Here is a 24,364-nt window from a genome sequence, read left to right as displayed (position 1 = left end):
TTTCTCAAATTTGTGACTTTCACTTATGCCTGCCTGTTGTGTTTCTCCACTAATGATCCATCAACACCAAATATTCCACACAGAAAAAAAGATTTAAATACAACATTCACCGTCATCTCCTATAATCTTTCCTCTCCTACTGGCTTCTGAAAACTTTGAATGATGAAAACCTTTGGCTCAAAATCCTTAAGTCATCTTTGATTATTCCTTCTCCCTGTTTCATCACATCCACTCAACAGTATGTTTTATATATTGTTTCCTCAGTGTGCCTCGAAATATTTCCTTCTTTCCTTTCCCACTACCAAAAGCCTCATTAAGTTTCTTCCCTTTATTTTCCACCTAGAGTATTATTATAGAGTTTTAATCTTTTAGTCTTTATTCTAGCCTCACTCTTAAAATATTATTAAACATTTTTATCATAATAAAAATAATGCCTACAAGCCTAGGCTAGAAAATTTTAATGACACAAACATAAGAAGACACATTTGACTTGGTAATCCAGATATGGATATCATGTGAAGAAAATTGATAAGAACAAAACTCTCAGACTTCCCTTTCCATAAGTATGTCAGACAAGAGACCTTAGCAACTTTCTTACTGAAAATAAATAAAATTCTAATTAAAATATCAAGAAAAATATCTTGAGTTTCGTCAGTGAGCTGAACAAAAAGTAAGGAAGATGCGGAGAACGAAACTCACGTGAAAGATCAAAAAAAGGTTATCAGTAGAAAATGAGTAAAATTGGAATAAAGTCTGTAGGTCAGTTAATAGTATTATATCAATGTTAATTTTTTAGTTTTGACATACATACCATGATTATGAAAGGTGGGCCAAAGGGAAATGAACTTTCTGTACTGTCTTTTTAAATTTTTTGTAAATCTAAATTATTCCAAACAAAAAGTTAAAAAAAATGAAGTGAAAGAAAGAACTCCAGCAATAAGTAGAGCACTGATGCTCACTCTCACCTTGAAGGTACTTTCTAAATCCAATTAATTTGAACTTCAAATTTCATAGCCATGAAAGGCACAGGAGTCAGGAGACTCACCTGCATAAAGCTGGGCCTTAAAGAACTACATATGCAGTATATATGTGAAATTCACACTACACATATGTAAAATACAAATAACATCTCCTCTCAAGGGAAAAAAGAAAATTACCTGCTTTGAATTTTGTGTTAGGTAGAGGGGAAAACACTAATCTCCCGTAAAAATTTGTAGATACAAACTGACCCTAATACAGGTTTGTATTCTGAATTCATGATACCTGAGTGGTCCAAAAATCCTCACACTGAGAATTTATTTTAAAGTGGTGCTAGGTTAGTCTTACCTCCAGATGCCTGGTAGGTAAAACACCAACAGTGTATTTTTTGGAGAAACCTATCTTCAACCTAGGACTCAAAGAATTCCCATAGATAAAGTTTTAAGACATATGAGTTTATAATAAAAAAAAATCACAAAAACATTGTTAAAAAGCCAGTAAGAGGAAGAATGAACAGATAAAGTGACAGCATAATCAAACTCACAAATTCCAAAGATATTAAATTTTCAGACACAGAATATAAAATAAGGATATTTAACATGTTAGAAGAAATAGAAGATTAATTTAAATGGTTAATAAAATTTGAAAAAGAATCAAATTAAACTTGTAGAAATGAAAAATACAATAATTGAAATTAAAAACTCAATGGATAGTCCTATAGCAGATTATTCACACCTGAAAAATAAAGTAATAAGCTGAAAGGAGATTCAAAGAAATTATTCAGAGTATGGTACTGGGAGTAAAAAATAAGGAAAATAAAAAAGAGAAGTTGAGATGCTGACTGCTCCCAAGGGAAGTATGAAAAAATTAAATATATATCTATTCATTATTTCAGAAGCAAAGGAGAGAGAAAGGGGGAGGAAGCATATCTGAGTGGAATAGTCCAGAATGACGGAAAACAATCCATAAATCCAGAAAGCCCTATGGAATCCAAGCACGATAAATACGAATAAATCTCACATCGGGCACCTCATAGTGAAAATGAAGAACACCAAAGTTAAAGGGAATATGTTAAAAGAAGGTGGAAAGAAAAAACAGATTATCTTGAAAGGAACCCAAATATACTGAGAACTTGTTCTCACCAGAAACCATGGAAGACAAAACATAGCAAAACAATATGTTCCGAGTACTATGAGAAAATAACCATCAATCTAAAGTTGGGTACTCATCAAAACTATCTTTCAGAATAAGGCTGAAATAAAGACATATTCAGATAAATAAAACCCCCCAAATATTAAAATAAATAAATAAATACCACCAACTCAAGGGCCTTAAGTAAAGGAGCTTCTAAAAGATGCTTTGCAAGAAGAAATATAATCTCAGAAGGAAGGTCAGACATGAAAGAGGATGGCTAAAAAAAAAAAAAAAAAAGAAAAGAAAAAAGAAGAAAGAAATTGGCAAACAAAGACTAGGAGGACTCCTTGGTTGTGTGACCAGGACAACTGAATATGGCCCCAGGCTCAGATGAGGACTGTGTGCTTCAGGATTAATGTTCTGTGATCACCATCATGAAATTCTTAACAATTTTATCTTTGAATTTGTGTTTTGTCAGTGAAACCTGATGGAATAATAAAGCATGTGCTGTGGGCTTGGAGCCTGAGATCTGACACGATCTTACCTCTTTCCATCTCCCTTCCTTCCCTGGATGGTTCTCAAACATCTGCTCCCCTGCTGTGGCCCAGAAACTACTTCCATCCTTTGCATCATGTGGGCACGGGGAGGGTCAGTGCCTGTGAGAGTCTGTGTTCACCCTGTGATATCCCCATGCATGAGGAAGCACAACATTAAATAGCAAACAGAAAACCACCATGACAGGTTGAGAGGGAGACTGTGAAAGAAAGGGAAAAGCTTCCTTTCATAAAGGAACAAGGGCCCCACATTTTTACTTTGCACTGGGCTCTGAAAATTATGTAGCCAGAACTGCATGTAGGTAAGTATAAGCAAATATTGTCTGTATAAAATAATAAATTTGATCATGTGTAATTAATGGGGCTAACAAAAATGTAGAATGTATGTCAGGAGGGCAAATATCAGGACTCAGGTATTCTTTGGTCCTTGTGTTATTCAAGAGGAGTTTAAGATATTAATTCTAGACTTCATTAAGTATGCATAGTAAAATTTCAAGAGTAACCACTAAAAGAATAGAAAATAGAAAAGAATAGAAATAAAATATACTATTAGTGGAAATATGCACTAAGAAAATAAAACTCCAACAATTCTTCACCCAAAAAGTCCCAAAAGGAGAAAATAGTGCAGAAAAAGAGGGAGAAATAGAGAGCTTACAGTAATAATCACAATAACAGTAAACAAACTAAATTTATGAATTAAAAGAGAGAAATAAACTTGATACAAACAACAAATAAACAGACAAATTCTAGCTATATGCTCTTTATAAGAGACATTCCTAAAACATAAGGACATGGGAAGATTGAAAAGTTTGTGAAAGATATAACAATAATATATTAAAGAAAAGAAAGTGTGTAACTATATTAATATCAAGCAAAATAGACTTTAAGACCAAAGTCATTATTTGAGGCTGATGATAATTACTTTAATTTACTATAAATTTTCTAAACTTATATGCATCTATTAAAATAGCCTCAAAATATATAAAGTAAAACTTGATATGAGTTGGGAGAAATGGTCAAATCCACACCATAGTGGTAGAATTCAATACAGCTCCCTCAGTTTAGATAAGTCAGTCCAGGACCACTACATATGAGTGTGGCCATGGAAGTATACACTGCACAACTCCAGACTGTTCTGTGGATAGTCCTCTATAGTTTTGTAATGAAGCAACCCAGGGTCAAGCAGAGAAATAATTCAGTAAAGACTGATAAAGATATAGAAGATTTATTCATATAATAAGATAGATTTAATGCAGATAATACTATTGATTGATTTAAATCAATATATATATACGTATTTTTGTGCATAGAACCTTGTACATAGTTAGAGGCAAAATGCATAATTGTTTTCTGCTCATATAAAATGGACCACACACTGGGCTAGAAAGTTTCAACAAATTTCAAACTAAGAGACTTCAAAGCTAAGGGTAAGGTCCTTTATCCTAAACTGGTTGATACACAGATGTTCATTTGTATTGTACTTATTTATACTTTATACCTATATAAACCTTTTATGTATCTACTCAATATTTATAAAAACTGATACAGCCTGAGCACAGAGTAGAATGTGTATGTGAAGAAAAGAGAATTCAAGGTAAAGACCAAGGTGAACAAATGGGCAGATGAATAGTAGGTCTCTGCTGAGTGGTGGGGTTTAATACCCTCTATGAACAGTCTCTAGACTAGAGAAAAGGAAGGGAAGCGGAAAGAACAAAGAATGAGGACAGCAAAAGTGGGGTTACATAAAAAATTTCGTTGTGGCTTTCCTCCAAATATCTGGCCGGTTCTGTCTCCTTTGCAGACTCATCTTCCTCCAGTACAATCTAGATGCTGACTGCTCCCAAATTTTATCTCTAGTTCAGACCTGTTCTCAGAGTATCTGATTCATATATCCAACTTTCCACCTGACTGTTCTACTTTATTTTAGAAACACCTCAAACTTAGCACGTCTGTAATCTCAGTGGCTTACAATACCAGTTTATTTTTTGCTCAGGTTGTGTCATCTGCTGCTCTGCACCACATGTTTTGTTCCAGTATGTAGACCAAGGAACAACTCTTACCTGGGAATGCTGTTTTTGTGGCAGACAGAAAAGAAAAACTGCCAAAACATAGAATCTCTTAAAGCTTCTGTTTAGAATTGGTGTACATCACTCTTTCACATTTCAGTGGGAAAAACAAATCAAATGGCAAGTTGGTAACAATCAGGAGTGGATAGTGTAGTCCTCTCACTGGGATGTGCACTGTAAGTCACGTGGCATCAGTGGAGTCCATCACAACTCTGAAATGCCACTGGAAGCCTACCCTGGAGGTGGGAAACATTCCTTGCTTAGACTGATTCTTTCTCCTGGGAGTAATTTCTCAGTCCAGTTTTCACCATAGTTCCTGGCTTTCCTCTCTGAGATATGTTTCTTATTCATTATTCAGCTTGGCCACATCAGAAGAGGGCATTAGAGATTTTGCCCTGTTGGGAAACAAGTAGCTTTCTCAACTTCTTTCAGGTCCAAAGAAGATGTTGGTGCCCCTTTTTAGTGTCTTACTCCTGCCCCTCTCCTGCCCCACCTCATACAATCAATAGCTTGCTTTCTGTCACTATAGGTTATTTTGCTTTTTCAGAATATATTTAATAAATATGAAATCATACAATATATTATTACTATTTTTCTTTGGTCTGGCATATTTTACTCAGCATAATTATTTTTGGATTCATCCATGTTGTATCATGTATCAGCAGTTCATTCATTTTTATTGCTGAGTAGTAGTTCATTGTATGGATACACCACAATTTGTTTATCCACTTACCTATTGAACATTTAGATTGTTGCACAGATTTTGGAAGTTACAAATAAAGCTGCTATCAATATCTGTTTACAAGTTTTTGTATGGACCTATGCTTTTGTTTCTCTTGGATAAATACATAAGTGAAATGGCTGGGTAACAAGGTAGGTATATCCTTAACTTTTAAAGAAACTTCCAAACTGTTTTCCAAAGAAGTTGTACCATTTTACATTCCCACCAGTAGGGTATGAGAGTTCCAGTTCCTCCATATTCTAGCCAACATTTGGTACTTCTAAGCTTTTTAATTTTAGACATTCTAAAAGAGTATAGGGTTTTCTTTTCTTTTTTGAGAACTTTTTATTATTATTATTCATACATGTGGTGTACAATGTTGATTTTCAATAATTGTGTACAACATGTGGTGGTTAGATCACTGTAGTTAGCTTATTCTTCATTACAATATGCAATCAATCATTCTTTGTGTCCGTTGACCAGTTCCTCATCTGACCCGCTCCCTCTCCCTCTCCCCTCTCCTTTTCCACCTCTAGTTCTCTAAAAGTTTAATGTGTTACTGTGATTGTTGTTTCTTTCTTTCTTTCCCTCTGTTTCTCTTTATCGTTCACTTGTTTATTTATGGATTCAGCTCCCACTAATGAGTGAGAACATGCGGTATTTCTCTTTCTGTACCTGGGTTGTTTCACTTAGAATAATTTTCTCCAGGTACAACTACGTTGCTGCAAATGGTAGAATTTCATTCTTTTTTATGGCTGATAGTATTCCATTGTGTATATATATCACAATTTCCTTATCCAGTCATCCATCGATGGACATTTAGGTTGGTTCCATCACATAGCTATTGCAAATAGAGCTGCAATAAACGTGAGAGTGCAAGTATCCCTTCAACGTGATGATTTCCAATCCTCTGGATAGATCCCCAGTAGTGTGATTGCTGGATCATATGGAAGTTCTATCTGCAGTTGTTTAAGGAACCTCCATACTGTTCTCCATAATGGCTCTACTAATTTACAATTCCACCAACAGTGCAGGAGGGTTCCTCTCTCTCCACATCCTCGTCAGCACTTGTTACTCTCTGTCCTTTTTATAATAGCCAGTCTGGTTGGGGTGAGGTGATATCTCAAAGTGATTTTGATTTGCATTTCCCTGATGATTAGTGATGTTGAGCATTTTTTCATATACCTGTTGGCCATTTGTATGTCTCCCTTTGAGAAATGTCTATTTAGCTCCTTTGTTCATTTTTTAATTGGATTATTTGTCTTTTTGCTGTAAAGTTGTCTGAGTTTTTTATATATTCTGGATATTAATCCCGTGTCAGATGCATATTTTGCAAATATTCTGTCCGATGTCTTTTCACTCTATTGTTTCCTTTCCTGTGCAGAAGCTTTTTAGTTTGATATAATCCCATTTGTTTATTTTTTCATGGTACTTCTAAGCTTTTTAATTTTAGACATTCTAAAAGAGTATAGGGTTTTCTTTTCTTTTTTGAGAACTTTTTATTATTATTATTCATACATGTGGTGTACAATGTTGATTTTCAATAATTGTGTACAACATGTGGTGGTTAGATCACTGTAGTTAGCTTATTCTTCATTACAATATGCAATCAATCATTCTTTGTGTCCGTTGACCAGTTCCTCATCTGACCCGCTCCCTCTCCCTCTCCCCTCTCCTTTTCCACCTCTAGTTCTCTAAAAGTTTAATGTGTTACTGTGATTGTTGTTTCTTTCTTTCTTTCCCTCTGTTTCTCTTTATCGTTCACTTGTTTATTTATGGATTCAGCTCCCACTAATGAGTGAGAACATGCGGTATTTCTCTTTCTGTACCTGGGTTGTTTCACTTAGAATAATTTTCTCCAGGTACAACTACGTTGCTGCAAATGGTAGAATTTCATTCTTTTTTATGGCTGATAGTATTCCATTGTGTATATATATCACAATTTCCTTATCCAGTCATCCATCGATGGACATTTAGGTTGGTTCCATCACATAGCTATTGCAAATAGAGCTGCAATAAACGTGAGAGTGCAAGTATCCCTTCAACGTGATGATTTCCAATCCTCTGGATAGATCCCCAGTAGTGTGATTGCTGGATCATATGGAAGTTCTATCTGCAGTTGTTTAAGGAACCTCCATACTGTTCTCCATAATGGCTCTACTAATTTACAATTCCACCAACAGTGCAGGAGGGTTCCTCTCTCTCCACATCCTCGTCAGCACTTGTTACTCTCTGTCCTTTTTATAATAGCCAGTCTGGTTGGGGTGAGGTGATATCTCAAAGTGATTTTGATTTGCATTTCCCTGATGATTAGTGATGTTGAGCATTTTTTCATATACCTGTTGGCCATTTGTATGTCTCCCTTTGAGAAATGTCTATTTAGCTCCTTTGTTCATTTTTTAATTGGATTATTTGTCTTTTTGCTGTAAAGTTGTCTGAGTTTTTTATATATTCTGGATATTAATCCCGTGTCAGATGCATATTTTGCAAATATTCTGTCCGATGTCTTTTCACTCTATTGTTTCCTTTCCTGTGCAGAAGCTTTTTAGTTTGATATAATCCCATTTGTTTATTTTTTCTTCTGTTGCCTGTGCTTTTGGGGTGTTATTCATAAAGTCATTGTCCAGTCCTAAACCATGGAGCATTTTCCCTTTGTTTTCTTCTAGGAGTTTTAAAGTTTCAGGCCTTATATTTAGGTCTCTAATCTATTTTGAGTTGATTTTGGTATACGGTGAGAGGTATTCATTCTTCTACAAGTGGATATCCAGTTTTCCTAGCACCATTTATTGAAGAGGCAGTCTTTTCCCCAATATATGTTCTTGGTGCCTTAGTCAAAGATCAGTTGGCTGTAAATATGTGGGTTGATTTCTGAGTTTTCTATTCTGTTCCATTGGTCCACATGTCTGTTTTTTCGGTATTTCTCTTTCTGTACCTGGGTTGTTTCACTTAGAATAATTTTCTCCAGGTACAACTACGTTGCTGCAAATGGTAGAATTTCATTCTTTTTTATGGCTGATAGTATTCCATTGTGTATAGTTACTACAGATTTGTAATATACTTTGAATATATAATGCCTCCAGCTTTACATTTTTTGCTCAGGATTGCTTTGGCTATTGGGGGTCTTTTTAAAAGAGTGTGATTTCAATTCACATTTCTCTAATGACTAATAATATTGAGCATCATTTTATGTGCTTATTGGCCATCTGTATATCTTCTTTCGTAAAGTGACTGTTCAAATCTTTTGCTCATTTTTTATTAGGTTGTTTATGCTCATATAACTGAGTTTCTAAAATTCTTTATATATTCTGGAAACAAGTCCTTTGATATATTCTTTACAAGTATATTATTCCTGTCTATGGCTTGTCTTTTCATTCTCTTAACAGTCTCTTTTGAAGAACAAGTTTTTTTTTTTTTTGTCTTTTATCTTTTTCCATGTCCGGCAACGGATCGCAACCCTCAGTGCCGCCCCCATATCGGACCGGGGACCGGCAACGGGATTGCAACCCTCCATGCTGCTCCCGCGCCTCGCTCAGTCAGTGAGCGGGAACCAGCCCGTACGCGGGATCCGAACCCTCGGGCGGGAGCGCCACCGCGCTTCCCAAGCGGCGCACTCATCCAGTGCGCCACCGGGCCGGCCCTTGAAGAACAAGTTTTTAATTTTGATGAAGTTCAATTTATCGGATTTCTTTCACATTGTGGATTGGGCTTTTGGTGTTGAATCTAAGAAATCTTTGTGACCAAGCTCACAAAGATTTTCTCCTATATTTTCTTCTAAAAACTTTATGGTTGTAGGCTTGATATGTAGATCTATAATATATTTTGAGTTAATTTTTCTATGTATTTCAAGATAGGAGTCACAGTTCTTTTCTCTCTCTCTCTCTCTCTCTCTCTCTCTCTCTCTTTTTTGCATATGGATATTCAATTGTTTCAGCACCATTGGTTACAAAAAAACTATCCTTTCCCCAATGAATTTCTTTGGCACTGATGTAGAAAATCAATTGACCATATGTGTGTCTATTTCTGGATTCTCTATTCTGTTCTATTGATCTTTTTGTCTATCTTGATCTTAATACCACATTGTCTTGAATATTTGTAGCTTTACAATAAGTCTTGAAGTCAGGTAGTAACTTTGATCTTTTGACTATTTCAAGTTTTTTGCAAAGTTGTTTTGGCTATTCTAGATCCTTTGGATTTATACACAAATTTTAGAATTAGCTTGTTAATTCGTTAAAAAAAAAGTTTGCTGAGATTTCGATTGGGATTGCATCTATAAATTAAAATGAATCTATAAATTAATTTGGTAATAACTGTTATCTTAACAATAGTAAGTCTTCTGTTCCTTAGGTCTTCTTTTATTTCTCTCAGCAAATTTGTTAAAGTTTTCAGTGTACAAGTCTTTCACATCTTTTGCCAGATTCATTCCTAGGTATTTCATATTTTTTGAAATGTTTTTGTAAATATTGCTTACTAATTTCAATTTTCAATTTTTCTTTGCAAATACATATAAATTAAGTTGACTTTTGGGTGCTGATCTTGTATCCTGCAACCGGGTTAAACTCTTATTAGTTCTAGTAACTTTTTTGTAAATCCATAGGATTTTTTATGTTAGAGAGTATGACATCTGTGAATAAAGACAGTTTTATTTCTTCCCTTCCTATATAATGCCTTTTGTTTCTTTTTCTTGCATGATTGTATTGGCTAGAACCTTCAGCACAATGTTTAATAAAAGCATTGACAGTGGATATCCTTTTCCTGGTCCTGATCTTAGGAGAAAGCATTTAGTCTTTTAGTATTAGGTATGATGTTATCTGTGGGGTTTTGTAGATGCCTTTATAAGTTTGAGGAAGTCCCACACTATTTCTACCTTTCTCAGATTTTTTTTAAAAAAAGGAAGAACAGATGTTGTATTTTATCAAATGCGTTTTTGCTTCTATTGACATAATCATATACGTTTCTTTTTTGATTTGTTAATTTACTGGATATCATTGATTGGTTTTTGAATATTAAATCAATCCTATATAGCTGTGATAAACTCCACTTACTCATAATTTGTTTCCTTTTTATATGATACTGGACTTAATTTGCGAAAATTTTGTTTAGAATTTTTGCATCTGTGCTCATGAGGGATGCTGCTCCATTAATTTTCCTGTAATGTCTTTATCATGTTTTTGTATCAGAGTAATGCTGGCTTCATAAATTCATTCAGAAACTATTATTTCTTATTCAATATTATGAAAGAGTTTGAGTATAATTAGTATTAATTTTCTCCTTAAACGTTTGGTGAAATTCACCAGTAAAACCTCTGAGCTTGAAGTTTTGTTTGTGGGAAGATTTTAAACTACAAATTCAATTTCTTTAAAAGCTATGAGGGTACTTCAAAGAAGTTCATGGAAAGATTGGTATTATCTTTTAATTCTATTTTTCTGTGAACTTTTTGAAGTACCATTGTATAGGGATATTCAGGTTATTTATTTTTACTTTAATGAACTTTGAAAGTTTCTGTTTTAAAATTTTTGTCCATTTCATCAGAGCTGTCAAAATTAATAGCACAAAGCTTTTAATATTTTTCTATTATCATTTTAATATCTCAGGAATCTGTTGTAATGTCACCTCTCCCATTCCCGATATTGGTAATTTCTTTTTCTTCCCCCCACAGTTTTACTTATTTTTATATTTTATTTTATTTTCCTTCTCAATATACATCATAGTTGATTTTCATGTCCCTTTACCCATTCCTCTTCACCACCTCCCTTCTCCTCCCACATCATATCTGTTCACTTGACTTAAATAGTTCAAGGTTATTCTGTCTTCTTCCCCCCACACCCTTGATTTGTTTGTGTTTATTTATTTATTTTTAGCTCCCACAAGTAAGTGAGAACATGTGGTATTTCTCTTTCTGTGCCTGACTTGTTTCACTTAATATAATTTTCTTGAAGTCCATCCATGTTGTTGTGAATGGTAGTATTTCATTCTTTTTTATAGCAGAGTAGTATTCCATTATGTAGATATACCACAGTTTCCTTATCCAGTCATCAGATGATGGACATTTAAGATGGATCCAAATCTTGGCTACCCTAAATAGAGCTGCGATAGACATTGGAGTACAGGTATCCCTTTGGCAAAAATAGAATACTTAGGAATAAAACTGACCAAGGATGTCAAAAATCTCTACGAAGAGAACTACAAACCACTGTTGAGGGAAATTAAAGAGGACACAAGAAGATGGAAAGATATCCCTTGCTCTTGGATTGGAAGAATTAACATTGTGAAAATGTCCATATTAATCAAAGTAATCTACAGATTCAATGCAATCCCCATCAAAATTCCAATGACATTTTTCTCTGAGATGGAAAAAGCTATCTAGACATTTATATGGAAAAACAAAACACCACACATAGCCAAAGCAATCCTGAGCAAAAAAACATAAAGCTGGAAGCATAACATTACCTGACTTTAAACTACATTACAAAGCTATAATAACCAAAACAGCATGGTCCTGGCATAAAAATAGACAAATGGATCAATGGAATACAATATTGGCAATTTCTGACTTCTGTTTTTTTTTCCTGATCAATCTCACATGAGGTTTATTAATTTTATTGATCTCTAAGAAACAGATTTTTGTTTTGATATTCTCTATTGGTTTTCTGTTTTCTACTGATTATTGCTCTATTTTACTTTCTTATGCTTATCTTGTGTTTTTTGTGTGTGTGCTTCTTTTTCAATTTTTTAATGTGGAAGCTGAAATATTTTTTCTTTTTTCAGATAGACACTTATTTATTTATTTATTTATTTATTTATTTATTTATTTATTTATTTATTTATTTATTTATTTATTTATTTATTTATTTATTTATTTATTTATTTATTTATTTATTTATTTATTTATTTATTTATTTATTTATTTATTTATTTATTTATTTATTTATTTATTTATTTATTTATTTATTTATTTATTTATTTATTTATTTATTTATTTATTTATTTATTTATTTATTTATTTATTTATTTATTTATTTATTTATTTATTTATTTATTTATTTATTTATTTATTTATTTATTTATTTATTTATTTATTTATTTATTTATTTATTTATTTATTCACATCCCACAAATTCTCATGTTTTCATGTTTACTTAGTTCAAAATACTTTCTAATTTCCCTTTGAATATTTTGTTTGACCAATGTAATTAAAAATTGTGTTATAGAATTTACAAATATTTAGGAGATTTTCTGGATACATTTCTGCATTTGATTCCTAAATTAATTACACCGTGACCAGAGAACATACTTTGTACAATTTGAATCTTTTGACATTTCTTTGGTTTTGTTTCATGGCCCAATTATATGGTCTGTCTTGTTGAATACACTGTATACCCTTGGGGGAAAAATGTGTATTCTGCTGTTGCTGAGTGAAATGCTGTACAATGTCAATGAGGTTAAGGTGATTGATTACAAAGTTCAAGTCTTTTATAGCCTTATTGATTTTTCCATCAATTATTGAGAAATGGCTTTTGAAATCTCTAACAATAATTGTGTATTTGTCTACTTTTCCTCACAATTCTATCAGTTTTTGCTTTGTGTATTTTAAAGTTCTGTTATTAGATGCATAAATATTTAGGATTATTATGTCCTCCTGATGAACTGACCTGTTTATCATTGTGAAATGAACTTCTCTAATTCCTGGTAACATTTGTGTTCTGCAATCTACTTTGTTTGATATCAATAGACCCATCCCAGCTTTCCTTTGATTAGGGTCAGCATAGCATTTTTAAATTTTTTTATTCTTTTACTTTTAACCTATTGCACATTTACATTTAATACGTCTCCTGTAGGTAGCATGTATCCAGATCTTACTTTCTTACACAATCTGATAATCTCTGCCTTTTCATTGGAATGCTTAGACAACTTACATTTGATTTGTTGATATGCTTAGGCTTAAATCTATCATCTTGCTGTTTGATTACTATTTGTCCCATCTGTTCTTTCTTCTCTTCTTCTTTCTCTGCCTTCTTTTGGATTTTGCATATGTCTTATGATTCATTTTCATCTCCTTTGTTGGCTTATTAGCTATAACTCTTTGTTTAATTTTAGTGTTTTTTATAGGATCAATAATAGACATCTTTAACTTATCACAGTTGTGATGGGCTGAATAATAGCCTTCAAAGATGTCCATGTATGAGCCTGTGGATGTTTCCTTATATGGCAAAAGGGACATTGCAGATGTGTTTAAGTTAAGGATTTTGAGGTGGGTAGATTATTTTGGATTATCTGGATGGGCCCTAAGTGTAATTAGTAGGGTCCTTATAAGAGGGAGGCAAGAGGGTTAATGTGGGAGAAGGTGATGTGTAATGAAAGCAGAGACTGGATTCATGGGGCCAGGGGCTAAGGAAGCTGACAGCTTGTAAAAGTTGAAAGAGTTGAATGTGCTCTCCTCTGGAGCCTCCAGAGGGAACCAGCCCTGCTGACACCTTTAGTTTAGACCTTTGAGCCTCATTTGAACTTCTGACCTCCAGAACTGCAAGATTATAAATTTGTGTTGTTTAAACTACTAAATTTGTAATCATCTGTCATAGCAGCAATAGGAAACTAAAATGAGTACAATGGTCCACCTTGAAGTGATATTATGTAACTTCAGGTATAATATTAGAATCTTATAATAGTAAACTTGATCTAGATAAGCAGCAGCAGTAAAAGGAAATGAAGTAGCACTTCACCTGGTTTTCAAAATGCCAGGATCATAGAATGGATGTGGCTGGCCACGTGCTTGTTAGAAGTTGCCAGATAGCAAAGTCCTAGCAATTTGATCCACTTTATTTCTTAAACCAGTTTTCTGGTTTGAAAAGAGGTCTTAATGATTTTCTAATCAATGAGCATTTCCACATGGTGCCTGTGAGTACATTAGAAGTTACCTCCACTATAAAGTAGATGGCACTGAATATTTGAGATGCTTGAGTTTCAGTTTTCCTGGAGATAGTTATAATTTTGATACCGCAAAAAGTAGAGTCTATTTCATATACATTCCTCTAATGGACCCAATACAAAGCACGGTTATTATATGTATCCTTTTAGAACAAAAACTGTAAAAGTCTAGTAGATTATGGCATCTAAAATATAATAGGCCAGAATTTAAACAATATTAATGAAGTAATCATTATTCACTGAATTTTCAAAGAATTATGAAGTTTTTTATGACATTTCTACAAAGTATAAAGTATTTTGAGTGAACTGCTATAAAATATGAATTTGCATCTGTGATAGTAATTTTGTTTGATATTATGGTTATGGAAATTAGAAGGACTTTTATATCTCTTTGATTCCCTGCTGAGCCTCTGTTCCTGACTCTAAAAACTCTTCAGTGCAACTCTTTAACAGGATAAGGCAGAAAGAATAATTATACATGGTAAGTACTCACTGTCCTTGATTAGAATCGAATGGCCAGTGAGTAATGTATACAGAGATGATTACAGGTGTGAAAAAGATAATCCTGCTTCCAAAAATAAAAACCACACTTATACCATAAACCCATGGAAGGGCTCATACATTGTTCAAGATTACAAAACCATCTTAAGACACTGAAAAAGAGAAAGCAATTTTGTGTTGAAAGAAACTATAAAGGACCAGCTCTGAGTCTAGTGGGACTTTTTGCTAGAAATCTGAAGGAGTTATGAGAAATAAAACATTAATTGTTAAGGCATAGTCCATATTTTCTCATGTTATAGAAAGCTGAAAATGTGCACCTGTTTAGACATTTCACTTCTTCTTCAGAACCAGTTCTAGAGATGTTGATACTTTAGAATTGTAGGAAACAACATAGATCTAGATCTTAAATTTTAATTTTACCAAGAATCTAATAGAGACTATTACTAGAATGCAGAAGTTTGCACATACTCCCAGCTCTGATATTTGGAAAGTCAGAATCCCTCTGCACCTGAGAGAAAAACCGGGAGCTTCCCAATTTTAAATCCTGTTATCAGTATTTGTTTGGAATTAAATTCATTCCCATCCATCTATTTATTCAACCAGAAAATATTGCTGAGTATCTACTATGTGTCAGGCACTGTTTTAGTCTCTGGTGATACAGCGGTTCTTTCTTGCCATTCCTTAGAAATATGTTAATACAATTCCCTCGTTTTTAGAAGAAATGAAGACACGAGTGGTAAATAACCATCTGAAGTGACATGGTTCACACGCAGCATAGCTAGCTCAAGCTGTGCCAGCCCAGGGCTCTCTGCAATATATCATGCTGCCTTTGTTTGCATATCTCAGAGGAAGGTGTAGCTGTCTTTGACATCCTATCCTGCAATCATACCGAATATGTTTAAAAACAACGTTTATGGAGTTGGCACAATAGGCAAATTAGGATCTAGTCACAATTAAGAGTATTTATTTTAAAACTTTAACTTTTAAATTCTTAGATCAAAAATAAAATGAGAATCTAATTTCTTATATATGTGCAAAAATCTAGATTCCTTTAACTGTAGTTAAAAACATAACTGCAAACCAATGTCAAACTGTAATGCCAAAACAACAGTTTTAAATTCTGTTTCACAAGTTGTTCCTTTAGAGATGTCTTCACATTGTCAGTCGAGGAGATAATTTTGATTTTGCCCCAACTTCTGCTTTCGTTAAAAGCAGTTAAGTGTGTGGTATAAGAAGTTTGGCAACCCTCCTGTTCAGAGAGCATTTGATAGACAGAAAATCAGAGAAAGAGGCACGTCTTGGGGAAAAAACCTGATAATGTTTATTATTTTAGAATATTACTGAGAACACTTCATTTAATAATGCTTTAAACTGATAAGATAGCACCAAATTGAATCACTCCAAATTTAATCTTAACAACTGTATAAGCAAAGCAGATAATATTGAATTCAACAGATATTTACTGAATAACTTACACGGCTAGTTCAGGATGTGAAAATTAATAAGATATGATGCTCTAAGGGGTTAGTATCCTAAAGAAAGATGAAAGAGAGGGAACTAATACTATCAGAGTACCTACAACCTACAAGGCACTGTGCAACATGCTTTAATATTAACAAGAATATAGCTATTATTAACATGCCCACTTTACAGATAAGGAAAAGGAGCCTTAAAGTAGTTAAGTTGCCCAAGATTGACTCGGTCAAGTACGATTTAATTCTTTGTTTGCCTGACTCTAAAGTCCATTCTTTTTATATGCACTAAACCACCCTACTACAAGATATCAGAACCCTTGCACTGCTTCTGAATCCTTTTAAATATCTAATACTAGATACAGTCATGTTCCACATAACATTTTGGTCAATGACAACCACATATATGATGGTGGTCACATAAGATGATAATTGCTATACCATATAGCCTCGATATGAAGTAGTCTATACCACCTAGGTTTGTGTAAATACTCTTTAATGTTCACACAATGAAGACATCACCCAATGATGCATTTCTTAGAACATATCCCAGTAATTAAGCCACACACATGACTGTATATCTGATCACTTCTCATAGCCTCTAGCCTTTATGAAAATATGACAAGCCTCATTAAAATAACTAAACACTAAGCTTCTCCTCTTTTAGAATGTGATTGTGAAATGTTTTTTTCTATTTTCAACCTGGACATAGAGCTCTACTTCTGATTTTTCCAAGACACTTGAGAGCAGAGGACACCATCTCATATTTATTGAGTGAATGGAAGATTCCTGAGAGGGAGGGGGTGGATGAAAAATTGAGAGGAGGGAAGAGAGGACAAAAAAGGACACTCTTAGGTCTTTCCGCAGGGATGAGTTCCCTGAAGACGCAGTGTTACAACATGGTTGAGAAAGAGAAGTCACACTGAGAGAGGCTGACAACCTTCGCCCTTCAAGACAAATGCTGAGGGAATTATGCACACTGTAGAGAAGGGAACGTGTGTTATAAGGTCAGACACAACAGAGGTTGATTTCTGTCTCTGACAATTATGTGACCCCGAGCAAGAAATTCAGCTTTGGTTAACCTTAATGTTCTCACATGTAAAATGTAGAAAATGACACCTGCTTCACAGGTGAAGGCCATAGCTCTGCTAGCCAGAGCCCTTGTGCAAATTCGAAATGGACTCTCCTCTGGGTTGGTGAACTGGAAAAAGTTCTCCTTCTGTCTGGGGGCAGACCCATGGGCACAGGGCTTGGGAAGGAGAGATGGCACACTTATGCAAGAAAAAGAGCCCCTTCTTCTGTGGCAAGTGGTTGGGAGTTCAGAGTCCATACAGGCTGTGGGCCCCCCTTAGCCCTTCCACTGACCCCTGGGAGTTCAGAGTCCATGCAGGCTGTGGGCCCCCCTTAGCCCTTCCACTGACCCTATGCAATAGTACAGGGCAACATGAAGACAAGATAAGGTAATGTCCACAGAAGCACGTAGAGGGCTTGGGAGTTCAGAGTCCATACAGGCTGTGGGCCCCCCTTAGCCCTTCCACTGACCCTACGCAATAGTACAGGGCAACATGAAGACAAGATAAGGTAATGTCCACAGAAGCACGTAGAGGGCTCCCCACAACAGTGAAACCTGTAGATGGCATGTAAGAGCTTGAGAGGGAGAAAGAGGATGGAGGAGAATAGGAATGGAGGAGGATTGGAGAAAGGGAAGGAAAGAGAGAAAATGAGAAAGCAGTTATGTTTAATCATGGGGTTGTGCTATATATAGGAAAACAGTAGACTCCATGAACCTCCTGAAGTGATTTGCTAGATTTCGTGTTTATTTTTCTGGGATGAGGTTTTATAGCTTTCTTTTTTAAAAAATTTAAAATTTTTTATTTGTTTCTTAATTTATCAATATACAATGTAGTTGATTTACGTGTCCCATTACCAATTCCTCCCTTTCCCCTCTCCCTCTCCCCCACTCCCATCCCCATCAACATCATATCTTTTCACTTATCTTAACAAGTTCAAGGAATTATTGTGATTGTTGTATCTTTTTCTCCCCATTTATTTATTTGTATATTTGTTTGTTTATTTTTATCAGCTCCCATACATAAGTGAGAGCATGCAGTATTTCTCTTTCCGTGCCTGCCTTATTTCACATAACATAATTTTCTCTAAGTTCATCCGTGTTGCTGCGAATGGTAGTATTTCATTCTTTTTTACAGAAGAATAGTACTCCATTGTAGATATACCACATTTTCTGTATACACTCATCAGATGATGGGCATTTAGGCTGGTTCCAACTCTTGGCTATTGTAAATAGCACTACAATAAACATGGGGCTACAGGTATCCCTTTGACATGACTATTTCCATTCCTCTGGGTATATTCCCAGCAGTGGGATAGCAGGGTCATATGGTAGATCTATCTGTAACTGTCTGAGGAACCACCATATACCATCTTCTATAATGGCTGCACCATTTTGCAGTCCCACCAACAGTGGAGGAGAGTTCCCTTTTCCCCACATCCTCATCAGCATTTATTATTCTCAGTCTTTTGGATATTAGCCAGCCTAACTGGAATGAGATGATATGTCAATGTGGTTTTAATTTGCATTTCTCTGATGATTAGTGATGTTGAGCATTTTTTTCGAGTACCTGTTTGCCATTTGTATGTCTTCCTTCAAAAAATGTCTATTCAGCTCCCTTGCTAAATTATTAAATTGTGTTGTCTTTTTACTGTGTAACTGAGTTCCTTGTATACTCTGAATATTAATCCCTTGTCAGATGTATAGTTTGCAAATATTTTCTCTCATCCTGTAAGTTGTCTTTTCACTCTGTTGATTGTTTCCCTTGCTGTGCAGAAGCTTTTTAGTTTGATATAATCGCATTTATTTATTTTTTCTTTTGTTGCTTGTCCTTTGGGGATTTTATTCATAAAGTGTATGCTCAGTTCTTCTTCCTGAAGTGTTTCCACTGTTTTCCTTTAGTAGTCTTATAGTTTCAGGTCTTATATGTAAGTACTTTATCCATTTTGAGTTGATTTTAGTATATGGGAAGAGGTGCAGGTCTAGTTTCATTCTTCTATACATGGACGTCCAAATTTCCCAGCACCATTTATTGAAGAGGCAGTCTTTTCCCCAATGTATGTTCTTGTTGCCTTTGCCAAAGATCAGTTGGCTGTAATTCTGTGGGTTGAATTTCTGGGTTCTTTATTCTGTTCCATTGGTCCTAGTGTCTATTTTTATGACAGTACCATGTTGTTCTGGTTAATATAGCTTTGTAGTATAATTTGGAGTCAGGTAGTGTTATGCCTACAGCTTTATTTTTTTTGCTCAGGATTGCTTTGGCTATTCAGGGTCTTTTGGTGTTTCATATGAATGTTAGGATTGTTTTTTCCTATTTCTGTGAAAAATGTCCTTGGTATTTTCATGGGGATTTGCACTGGATCTTTAGATCACTTAGGGTAGTATGGACATTTTCACAATGTTGATTATTCCAATGCAAGAGCATGGAATATCTTTCTACCTTTTTGTGTCATCTTTAATTTTTTTTCAGTAGTGAATTGTAATTCTCTTTGTAGAGATTACCTTGTTGGTTAAATTGATTCCTAGGTATTTTATTCTTTTAATGACTGTTGTAAATAGGCTTACTTTCTTGATTTCTTTTTCTGCTAGTTTGTTATTGGAGAATAAAAATGCTACTGATTTTTGGGTGTTGATTTTGTATTCTACAACGTTGCTGAAATTGTTAATCAGCTCTAAGAGTTTTTTGTAGAGTCTTCAGGTTTTTCTATATATAGAATCATGTCATCCACAAACAGGGACAATTTGACTTTATTTTTTCCAATCTGATGCCCTTTATTTCTTTCTCTTCCCTGATTGGTCTGGCTAGTACTTCTAATATTATGTTAAATGTGGTGATAGTGGGCATCCTTATCTTGGTCCCATTTTTAAGGGAAAAGCTTTCAGCTTTTCTGCTCTCAGGATGATGCTGGGGGTGAGTTTTTTGTATATGACTCTTATTGTGTTGTGATACTTCCCTTTTATACCTAATTTGCTGAGGGACTTTATGATGACGGAATGCTATAATTTGCCAACTGCTTTTTCTGCATCTATTGAGATAATTGTGTGGTTTTTGTTCTTGATTTTGTTGATATGGTGTATTGCATTTATCCATCTACGTATGTTGAACCATCCTTGCATCCCTGGGATGAATCCAACTTGATCATGGTGTATAATTTTTTTGATGTGTTGCTTTTTTCTGATTGCTAGTATTTTGTTGAGGATTTTTGTATCTATGTTCATTAGAGATATTGGCCTTCAGTTTTCTTTTTTTCTTGAATCTTTGTCTGGTTTTTGTATCAAGGTGATGCTAGCCTCATAGAATGAGTTTGGTAGAATGGCTTCTGATTCAATTTCTTGGAATAGTTTGAAGAGAATTGGTATTAACTCCTCTTTAAAGATTTGGTAGAATTCAGCAGTAAAGCCATCCGGTCCTGGGCTTTTCTTTGTTGGGAGACTGCTGATTACTGCTTCAATCTCATTGCTTGTTATTGGTCTGTTCAGGTTTTCTATTTCTTCTTGATTCAGCCTTGGTAGCTTTTCACGTGTCTAGAAATGTATACATTTCCTCCAGGTTTTCAAATTTGTTGGCATATAGTTGTTTGTAGTAGTCTCTAACAATTCTTTGGATTTCTGTGGTATCAGTTGTAATGTTTCCTTTTTCATTTCTGATCTTTGTATTTGGGTCTTCTCTCTTCTTTCTTTTTTTAATCTAGGAAATGGTTTATCTATTTAGTTTACCTCCTCGAAAAATCGACTTTTAGTTTCACAATCTTTTGTATCATTTTTGGATCTCTACTTCATTTAGTTCTGCTCTGATCTTAATTATTTCTTTCCATCTACTATCTTTGGGATTGGATTGTTCTTGTTTTTAAGTTCTTTGCGGTGTAGCTTTAGGTTTATTTGAAATCTTTCTATTTTTTTGAAGTAAGCATTTATTGAAATAAACTTCCCTCTTAGTACTGCTTTTGCAGTATCCCATAGATTTTGGTATGATGTGTCTTTATTTCAGTTGTTTCAAGAAATTTTTTTATTTCCTATTTAATTTCTTCTTGGACCCGTATGTCATTCAGGAGCCTGTTGTTTAATTTCCACATATTTGTATATCTTGAGTTCCACATGTCATTAATTTCTAGTTTTAATCTACTGTGGTCTAAAAAGATGCTTGAGATGATTTTGATTTTTAAAAAATTTTTGAGATTTGATTTGTGACCTAATATATGCTGTATCCCAGAGAATGTTCCATGTGCTGATGAGAAGAATGTATATTTTGCTGTTGTTGGATGAAATGTTCTGTAGGTATCTGCCATGTCTAATTGGTCTAAACTGTAGTTTAACTACTGTATTTCTCTGTTGACTTGTTGCCTGGATGATCTGTCCAATGCTGAGAGAGGGGTGTTCGGGTCCCTCACTATTATTGTATTGGGGTCTATCTCTTTCTTAAGGTCTAATAGTGTTTGTTTTATCTATCTGGGTACTCCAGTTTTCAGTTCATATGTACTTATGGTTGTTATATCTTCTTGCTGGATACATTCCTTTATCATTATACAGTGGCCTTTTTTGTCTTTTTATGGTTTTTGGTTTAAAGTCTATTTTATCTGATATTGGAATAGCTACTTCTGCTCGGTTTTGGCTTCCATTTTTATGGTACATCTTTTTCCATTTTTTCACGATTTCTGTGTGTCTTTACAGGTGAAGTGATTATCTTAAAGACAGCATATAGTTGGGTCTAACTTTTTAATCCAATCTGTCAGTCTGTGTCTTTTGAGTGGGGAGTTTAATCCACTTACATTGAGGGTTGTTATTGAGAGGTACTGCCTTCTGCCATTTTGTTGCTTTTTGCTTAGATGTTTTAAACATCATTTCATCCTTTCTTCTCCTTTTATTATTTGTCTTCGATTTTTGTTGTTTTTTTGAGGTGGTAAGATTTCGTTTCTTTTTTCTTTCTTGTTTGCATTTGTGTTTTAGCAGTGGGTTTTGCTCTTTCTTGTGTATTCGTGGTAGTGATTATTGTTTCTTGGATTCAGATGCAGGACTCCCTTGAGAATTTCTTGCAGAGCTGGTCATGTGGTGATGAAATCTTGCAGTTTTTGTTTGTCTGAGAAGTATACTATTTCTCCCTCACTTCTGAAGGATAACCTTGCTGGGTATAGTATTCTTGGCTGGCAGTTTTTTCTTTTAGAATTTTGAATATGTCATCCCATTTTCTTCTCACCTGTAGAGTTTCAATTGAGATATCTGTGGTTACAGACTTCCCTTACATATCTGGGGTTCCCTTATAAGTGAGTTGACTTTTTCTCTTGCTGCTTTTAGGATTCTGTCTTTGTCTTTGAGCTTTGGCAGTTTGGCTATAATGTGTCTCAGAGAGGATCTTTTTGGACCAAATCTGTTTAAGTGTGTATCTTTTAGCTTCCTGCATCTGAAGGTCTGTGCCTTTTCCTATACCTGGGAAGTTTTCCATTATTATTTTATTGAATGGATTTTCAATGCCTTTACCTTTCTCCTACCATTCTGGAACACCTGTGATTCAAATGTTTGTGCACTTAAGGTTGTCTGCTATCTCTCAGACTTTTTCTATTTTTTCAAGTTCTTTTTTCTTGGCCACCTGTGCTATTTCGTAAAGACCACCTTGAAGATCAGAAATTCTTTCTTCTGCTTCCTCCAATCTATTGCTTAAGGTCTTAGTTGCTTTTTTTATTTCATTGTTTGAATCCTTCAGTTCCAGGAGTTCTGCTACATTCTTTCTTAAAGTATTAATCTCTTTGTAAATTTCCTCCTTCATATCCTGGATATTTTTTCTCATTTCATTGTGTTGTCTAATTGAGTCTTCTCATCTCATTGAGTTTCCTTAAGATTGTTACTCAGAATTCCTTTTCAGTCATTTCAAGGGTTTCCTTTTCTGTAGGGTCTGGTTCTTGAGAATTATATATTTCTTTGGCAGTGTCATATTTTATTGTTTTTTTTTCATATTTCTAGTATCTCTATGTTGATTTCTGTCTTCCGTTAGATCAGTTGCTTCTATTATTCTGGAATGGACTTTGAGGAAAGACTTCCTCCTCTCTTTCCAGGCTCCTCTGGTGACTTTGCTTGTGTCAAAGCAGTTCAGTATGTGGTGGGCCACTTGCACAGTGATAGTGGTTGCTACTGGAGTGGAAGCCATCCTTACAAGGGTAGAAGCTGAGATGGTGGCTGTTGTGGACCACCTCTGCAGAAGCAGTGTTGGACCTCCCAGTCGTGGTGGTACTTGTTCCTTCCTTCTGTGCGGGTGACAGGAGGCTGCTGGGGCTTTCCCACCTTAATCTCCCTGGTCACAGTGGGTGGCACTGGGTCCTGTCTTCTGTACATGTGGTGGGAGGGATTCCCAGGGCTTTTCCCTGCATGAGCCTCCCAGGTTTTGGTGGGCAGTGCTGAGTCCTGCCTTCTGTGTGGGCAGTGGGAAGGCTTCCCAGGGCTTTTCCTTGCCTGAGCCTCCCCAGTCACCATAGGTGGCGCTGGGTCCTGCCTTTTGTCCCATATGCCTGAAGTGGTGTTGTTCAGTGACAGTCTTGGCAAGGTTCCAGCCCTGGCCACAGAGACTTTGTTTCCCAGGAGGATGAGAGCTGAGGGCTCTTTTGTACAGAATTTAAAAACCAGCCACACTTTTCTCTAGCACTACTCCTATCCTTGCTTCATTCCTCCCCATCCACAAAAGAGGCCCCCCTACCAGCCCCAATGTGTCTGTGACCAAGCTGGCAAGACAATCTCTACCTGCAGAATCACATGGTCTGAAAAGATCTACTTCTCTTTTCTTTTTTTTGTCTTTTGTCTTTTTTTCCGTGTCCGGCAACGGATCGCAACCCTCAGTGTTGCCCCCGTACCGGACCAGGGACCGGCAATGGGATTGCAAGCCTCGGTGTTGCTCGCCTCGGTGTTGCTCCTGTGCCTCGCTCAGCCAGTGAGCGGGAGCCAGTCTGTATGTGGGATCCGAACCC

The 24,364-nt window shown here is 35.3% G+C and overlaps 1 protein-coding gene across 1 annotated transcript in view; it reads right to left on the bottom strand.

Moving 5' to 3' along the window:
- Positions 1 to 24,364, bottom strand: part of LEKR1 (leucine, glutamate and lysine rich 1) — a 202,092-nt gene that overhangs the window by 31,702 nt on the left and 146,026 nt on the right. The gene's annotated exons all lie outside the window — the stretch shown is intronic.

Source organism: Galeopterus variegatus, unplaced genomic scaffold (genome assembly GCF_000696425.1).
Source record: "Galeopterus variegatus unplaced genomic scaffold, G_variegatus-3.0.2 Scaffold1340, whole genome shotgun sequence".
In the NCBI taxonomy this organism is placed as follows: domain Eukaryota; kingdom Metazoa; phylum Chordata; class Mammalia; order Dermoptera; family Cynocephalidae; genus Galeopterus; species Galeopterus variegatus.
Note: the sequence above shows the minus strand (reverse complement) of the source record. Positions and strands in the feature narration are given on the sequence as shown.